At 40.0% G+C, this 8,105-nt stretch overlaps 1 pseudogene; it reads right to left on the bottom strand.

Annotated features, from left to right (window-relative positions):
* On the bottom strand, positions 1-1,155 carry LOC138420986 (olfactory receptor 52B2-like; annotated as a pseudogene).
* Between the last annotated feature and the right edge of the window lie 6,950 nt (positions 1,156-8,105).

Genomic DNA, 8,105 nt, shown 5'->3' with positions numbered 1-8,105 from the left:
TCAAGACTTCCCCACAATAGATAGCATGTAAACCACACTGTCCCTGATTTTCTTGGTCTTTGCTCCACAGATGATGGGATTAAGCATGGGGGGAATTAATACATAAAGATTTGCCAGAAGGATATGGATATTGGGGGGGGCAGAATATTCTTGCTAAAGTGATAGGTCAGGAAAGTGAAAAAGGATGGGATGAAAAAGAGGAGAATAAATCCACTGTAGGAACCACAAGTATTGACAGCCTTGTGCCAGGCATCCTGGGAAGGAAGTCTTAACATGGCTTGGAGGATCAAAGTGTAGGAAATACCAATGAGTGCAACATCTACCAAAACTGATGACATTGGCACTGAGAAACCATACCCGATGTTGACGGTGATGCCAGCACAGGCCAGTTTGGCTACCCCAATGAGTTCACAGTATGAGTGGGGGATGACATTGGTTCAACAATATGGCAGCCTCTTCAGCAAGAATATGATAGGGAAAATGGCCCCAGGGTTCCGTCCCCAGATTTCCAGGGTCATTTTTATGATTGCTGTAACAGTTGAGATGAGATGGTTGGATGGCATCACTGACTCGATGGAAATGAGTTTGAGCAAGCTCTGGGAGTTGGTGATGGACAGGGAAGCGTGATGTGCTACAGTCCATGGGGTCACAAAGAGTCAGACACGACTGAGCAACTGAACTGAACTGAGGAGTTAAGATGGCTCTGTACCTCAAAGGAGTACAAATGGCCATGTAGCAGTCAAATGCAGTGGCCAGAAGGATTCCTGACTCAGTTACAAAGGCAAAGTGGATGAAAAACATCTGAGTGATGCAGGCATCAAAGGCAATCTTCCCAGCATGGAACCAGAAGATAGCAAGAGCCTTGGGCACAGTGGTGGTGGACAGCAGGATGTCAGTGCCAGCCAGCATGGATAGGAAGACATACATAGGTTCATGAAGAGTGCATTCGTTGAGGACGACAAGGATGAGGGCTCCATTCCCCAAGACTGCAGTGATGTACATCAGGCAGAAGGGGATGGAGAGCTAGGTGTGGTAGTTCTCCAGTCCTGGTATGCCAAGTAGGACAAACACAGTGAAGCGGAAGGTGGTGAGGTTAGCACCAAACATGGCTGCTTTTGGAGTCTCTCCATGAAGACCACAGAAATTAGGAGTCATTGAGCAGAAGCAGCCATAATTTTCACTAAAGTTGAATGTTAGATAATGAAATCAATCACTAATGCCTTGACTTAGCATATATAATGTTAGGCTTTCACTTTCTAGCCTAGCACTGCAAACATAAATATAGACATAGGTTCCTGATCACAACTCAGAAATGTCTAGAATATAGATGTAACTTACCATTCTCATTTACATGCTTCTACTCAGGCTTTGGCCATCCTTCACCCATTCTGTTGCAATAGCTTCATAAGTAGTCTAGTCTCCTCCTCTCCTAGCTTTCCAACCTCAACCTCTCCACAGCCATCAGCTGTACTGCAGCCTGGGTGGTATGCTCAAAACAAAACAAAAAATCTTTCTATGTTTCCTATTATAACCCTTACATAATTATGTACACATACATATACATATGTGAATGTGAATGTGAAGACACTCAGTCGTGTCTGACTCTTTGCGACCCCATGGACTGTAGCCTACCAGGCTCCTCTGTCCATGGGATTTTCCAGGCAATAGTACTGGAGTGGATTGCCATTTCCTTCTCCAAAGGATCTTCCCAACTCAAGGATCGAACCTAGGTCCCCCGCATTATAGACAGACCCTTTACCATCTGAGCCACCAGGGAAGTCACATATACATACATACATATATATGTGTGTGTGTGTGTGTGTGTGTGTGTGTGTGTGAAAGTGAAAGTCACTTAGTTGTGTATGACTCTTTGTAACCCCATGGGCTGTATAGTCCTGAATTCTCTAGGACAGAATACTAGAGACTAGAGTGGGTAGCCATCCCCTTCTCCAGGGGATCTTCCCAATGCAGACATTGAACTCAGGTCTCCCACATTGCAGGTGGATTCTTTACCAACTGAGCCACCAGGGGAAAAAAAAAAAATATATATATATATATATCTTCTTCATGACTCAGTAGTGAGATAGAACTTGATGGCATAGTGACCAAGCTTGCTTCTCCTTACAGATGTTTTTCTGAGGCTGCCTCCAGATCCTCAGTGTTTTGGGTCATCAGAAAATGGGTGATGTCTGGATCTTGTGTGTGTGTGTGTGTGTGTGTGTGTGGGCTGTGGACTCCTTTCAGTACTGCTTTCTTGGCCTTCAAAGCCTTTGCTTTGGCTTCAGTTTTGGGAGGGGCAGAGGCTTCCTTCTTCGCCTTTGGCCACATTTTTGTGAAAAGCTATATAATGATTAGCATGCAAAGCCTTCCACAATCCCACTGTTACTCTCTTCTCTAGCTTCAGTCCCCTTTAGGCACTCTGCTGCTGCTGCTAAGTCACGTCAGTCGTGTCCTACTCTGCGCGACCCCATAGATGGCAGCCCACCAGGCTCCCCCATCCCTGGGATTCTCCAGGCAAGAACACTGGAGTGGGTTGCCATTTCCTTCTCCAATGCATGAAAGTGAAAAGTGAAGTGAAGTCACGTCCGACTCTTCGAGACCTCATGGACTGCAGCCCGCCAGGCTCCTCCATCCAAGGGAGTCTCCAGGCAAGAGTACCGGAGTGGGTCACCAGTGCCTTCTAGCACAGCTGAATTAGACTATAATCCATTCTCCACACAAAATCTGAGTTTTCCAATCTTTATAGCTTTTCTCAAGCAAAGCTTAAATATTTATCATCTGGAAAGCCTTCCTCAAGTTCAAATTCTGATTTTTTTCCCCAACTTTCTGATTAACAAAGAGCAGGTTTTTCACATCTCAAAAATGTAGCCTTATCTGTGAAATGAACTATTCATTCTTATTTTGCAAGGATTGAATTAAATACTTTCAGTAAACTGCCTAATATAGTGCCTGGCATAGAAAAACTAAATACTAGTTACTGTTATTGAGTGAATGAGTACTGCTTAATAAAAAGACTGCTTAAAAAGAAATGCCTATATTTGGAATTTAAAAAGTGATAAAGTTGGAACTTTCTGGTGGTCAAATGGTTAAGACTCCACCCTTCCACTGCAGGGGGAACGTGTTCTATCCCTGATCAGGGAACTAAAATCTTGCACACAGGAGAAGCCAAAGGGAGTGGAGGGAAGATGATAAAGTAGCATTTTAACTTAGTAAAGAAAGGAAGACCTACTCAATTAATGGTATTGGGCTGTTGGGCTACGTTATTGTTGTTAAGGAAATAAAATCAGTTCCCATCTCAGTAAAAAATAGAAATTCCAAATAAATTAAAGATGCACTTGTTTTAAAAACTACAAAAATGTTAAGAATTAAAATTAAGATATTAAGAGAAAAATTAAAAGAAAATGTTTGGGAGGTTGAAAAGCTCTTCCTGAGATAATAAAATCATATTTCATAAGCAGTAATAAATGAACAATTTAATTAGGTAAAAGTATAGTCAAACAAAAATAAAAATCCTAGGGAAAAAAGTTGCAAAGCATGTAATATACTAAAAGTTAACATGTTTAAATACCAAAGTGCTAGTCGTTCAGTTGTGTCCAACTCTTTGTGAACCCATGAACTGAAGTCTGCCAGGATCCTCTGTCCATGGGATTTCCAAGGCATGAATTCTGGAGTAGGTTGTCATTTCCTTCTCCAGGTGATCTTCCTGACCCAGAGATCAAACCCAGATCTCCTACACTGGAGGCATATTCTTTACCATCTGAGCCACCAGGGAAGCCCATTAATACTAAAAGTTGGCATAAATGAATAAGAAAAAATAGGAAATGTGCAAAGAATAAAAATAGGCAATTCACACTACAAGAAAAACAAATGGCCAGTATATATATGAACAAATGTCTAAAGGTAAAGAAATGAAAATCAGTATCATATTAAAATTCAATAGTTTTATATCAATTGGAAAACATAAAAATAAATGATCAGACCCCAGTGCTGGTGATACCACATGAAAACCTATAGATATATCTATAGAAATATTAATTGCTACACTGTGGCAATAGTAACAAAACATTTTACAACTTCCACGTTCATCAATAGGACAATAAATAAATAATGGTACACTTGCTACAGTGAAATGTCTTGTTTCCACTTTTTGAAAAGGAGTAGAATTGATGCTTTCAAATTGTGGTGCTAAAGAAGATTCTTGAGAATCCCTTGGACTACAAGGAGATCAAACCAGTCAATCCTAAACAAAATTAATCCTGAATATTCTTTGGAAGGACTGATGCTGAAGCTGAAGGTCCAGTACTTTGGCAACCTGATGCAAAGAGCCGACTCATTTAAAAAAAAAAAAAAAAAAAACCCTGATGCTGAAAAAGATAGAGGGCAGGAGGAGAAGGGGGCAACAGAGGATGAGATATTTAGATAGCATCACAGACTCAATGGACATGAGTTTGCACAAACTTCAGGGGATAGTGAAGGATAGGGAAGTCTGGCATGCTGCGTCCAAGGGATCACAAAGAGTCATACATAACTTAGTGACTGAACAACTAAAATTAACCATGCATATAGTTAAGTGAAAAAGCAAATTGAAGATTAAAATGCATAAGATTTTTTACTGCATTTATTAATAAGACACTTTACACTATAATTAAGATAAAATCAAACCCCAATTTGGCTTGAGCAAGCACAAAGGGAAATGTCTGTTCCTGAAACTGAAAAGTATGTTTCTAGTATCAGATTTATAAAGATTCAAGACGTCATCAGGGTTCCATTTCTTTATGACTCTCTGCTTTGCCCTCCAGATGTTGACTCTCCTAGGGCCAGGATTAAGGTGAGGTTCAGTACAAGTAAGGTACACTGAGCCACACCAGAACCCAAGAAAAAGGAAAAATGGGAGCCCCTATGTAGAGCTGACCTTCGAACAATGCAGGCATTAGGTGCACTAACCTACCAAATGGTAGAAAATCTGTATGTAACTTTACAGTGGACCCTCCCTATTGGAGAAGGAAATGGCAAGTGGAGGCACTTACCTTGGGTGCAAAATTTAAAAGGGTAGCCAAAAATCAGTAAGCTAGATAAATACTTTAATACAATCTTTTTTAATTTTTATTTTAGTACATTAAATTTACTTATAAAAACATTCCAGAAATGTACAATTTTTCCTTTATAACCACATTTAATAAAATATAAAAACACCCAAAAGAGACTACTTGACACTTACAATTCAAAATCAAATTAGCAGAACATTAAATATTTACAAAACGATATCATTAAAAATATTTATAAAGTTACATACAATTTCGTAGAATTGACGTAAAGTGAAAACTGAAAGTGAAAGTCACTTATTTGTATATGACCCTTCTGTGACCCCATGGACTGCAGCCTGCCAGGCTCCTCTGTCAATGGAATTCCCCAGGCAAGAATACTGGAGTGGGTCTTCCTGACCCAGGGATTAAACCCAGGTCTCCCTCATTGCAGGCAGATTCTCTACTGTCTGAGCTTCCAGAGAAGCCCTCAAGTTACTTGAAATTTCATAGAATGGCATAAAAGAATGGCTCAAAAATGGGAGAATTTTCCTTTATTCCTAAAAAGGAACTATGACCAATAGAAGCTGTGAAGATTCTCAAGCACATGAGATCTTCAGTTTTAGTACCAAGCCTGTCTTTGTGCATCTAAGAACTGTACCCTGAGAGGGGCTTCTTACAACACCAGGATGGACTGGGTGGTGTTCTCCTCCCTCCAATAATTGTGTAGAAACATTGACATTTGGCCTCAGCCAGCACAGTATAAAGTTTGCAAGTGTTTTAAAGATAAGCACTTTGATTCAGAATCTCACGACTTTTCTGTAATTAAGCAATTCAGAACCCATGACTTTAATTTTTTTAATCAAAATTATATGAACTATCACAATGAACAAAATAGCAGAATTTTAAATAAAGATCAGACTGATAATGCTGTATTGAACCACACTGGAACCCAAGACAAAAGAAAAATGGGAGTCCCTACATAGAGTTGACCTTTGAACAATGCAAGCATTAGATGCACCAACCTACCAAATAGTAGAAAATCTGTATGTAACTTTACAGCGGACCCTCCCTATTGGAGAAGGAAGTGGTAACCCACTCCAGTATTCTTGCCTGTAGAATCCCATCGGCAGAGGAGCTTGAGGGGCTATAGTCCATGGGGTCGCAAAAGAGTCAGACACAACTTAGCAACTAAACAACATCCGTGGATTCAACTGACCATGGATGGTTTTGTATTGCAGTATTTACTGTTGAAAAAAAAATCTGCATATGAGTGGACCTGTGCAGTACAAACTGTGTGCTTTTCAGGACCACCTGTACATGTTTTCTGTGGTTTTAATGGTTAAATGTTTCCACAATTTTATTTTGAAAAGTATTATTTGAGTTTCTTCTATTGTGGGCTTCCCTGGTGGTTCAGACGGTAAAGAGTCTGCCTGTAATGCAGGAGACCCAGGTTCAAATCCTGAGTTGGGATGATCCCCCGGAGAAGGGAATGGATACACTCCAGTATTCTTGTCTGGAGAACTCCAGGGACAGAGGAGTCTAGTAGGCTACAGTTAAAACCAGTAAAACTGTAACATTCTAGTTTTCATATAAATATTTCAACTTACACTAAGTTGTGAGTTTTACTATACCTGCTTTTCAATGTTCCCCTATTTTTTATACCTCTGTAATATTCGGGGGGGGGGGGGCAGTGGTGGAATTAGCTGTAGTCCCAGCACCATGTAGCAAAAATGTCTGCAGCAGTTCAATATGTCAAGATATACACACTTCTGAACAGTGTATATTTATACTACTTTATACAGAGGCCCTGAGAAGACAGTGTCTGGATCAACAGTTTATTGGATTTTATTCCAGGAAAACCTAAAAATCCCATGAGACAAATATTTATTCCCTTCTCAGAAACTTACCCCAGTTTCACACATGCTTCCCCAACGCATGAAAGGAGATGCCAGATGCAGACTGTGGAGTGAAATAGGACAGTATTTATACCTCAGCTGCAGGAATCCCTTAGGCAAGGAAAGAATTTCTACCCTACTAGGTCCTCAGGGAGCATCTCATTTAATTGGCCAAAGCAGATGCCCTTCGAACTAGTCTCCAGAGGTCACTGACCAGAGAGGGTGGGTAATCAATTCCTAGCTACAGCAGTCTGTCCAAACTCCACCTGCTAACAATTCTATTTCTCTGGCTAACATACAGACACAGAATGGACTAGTGGATACTAATTGCTGCTAGTCAGTACACAGAATGTTAAAGCCCTGCCTATATTACTGAATCTCAGTGAACATAGAAACCTGTGGGTATATAGAAGAAATAGTAGGTCAGGAGGAGCTAAGCAGTGTATGTGTGTGTATGTGTCCAAATGATTCTCAGTCAAAAAATTAGATACTACTTAACAATGAAATGTCCAAAGGTCAACGACCTCACCAACATTTTAAATTAATCAATCCATTAATATACACATTGACCTCTATGCCAGATTCAAGAACCATAGTAATGAATGAGACAAATTCTCTGTCCTCACAGAACTCAAGTTCTCGTGGTTTCATAGAGTGATTAATAATGAGCTGAAACCATAAATGCCATTGCTGTGAGACCCAGAGAACAAGATGATCACCTCTGAGTTGGGGGAGATTGGCAAAGACTTCAAAGAGGAGTTGACATTAGGGCTCTACCATCTGCCAGCTGTGCGATCTTGATTATTTATCCTAGCGGAGCTTTTGGTGCCCCGTGTATAAAACAGAGGTAGCAACAGTACTATCTCATGAGGTTGTCTGAGGATTAAATGATTTAATGTAGCAGAGCACTTAACATGGTTCCTAGCATACAATGATCTCCTACTAAACATTAGCTTTGTTATAATTATTATTATCATTAATATTACTATATTATGTATTAATGTACGACTACATGGTGATGTGTTTTGAGGTAATGATAGAAAAGTAAATCAGGGCTAGCTTACTCTGTGGTCCTATGACTTCCAAATTGTGGCTGATCAAACACTAGGTTACTTTACCAGTGTAAATTAATGTGCTAACAAGAAGTTATATAAACATGGATACAAATATCTATGGTCACAAATGT

The sequence above is a fragment of the Ovis canadensis genome, chromosome 15 (assembly GCF_042477335.2).
Source record: "Ovis canadensis isolate MfBH-ARS-UI-01 breed Bighorn chromosome 15, ARS-UI_OviCan_v2, whole genome shotgun sequence".
In the NCBI taxonomy this organism is placed as follows: domain Eukaryota; kingdom Metazoa; phylum Chordata; class Mammalia; order Artiodactyla; family Bovidae; genus Ovis; species Ovis canadensis.
This window is presented reverse-complemented; position numbering and strand designations above follow the sequence as displayed.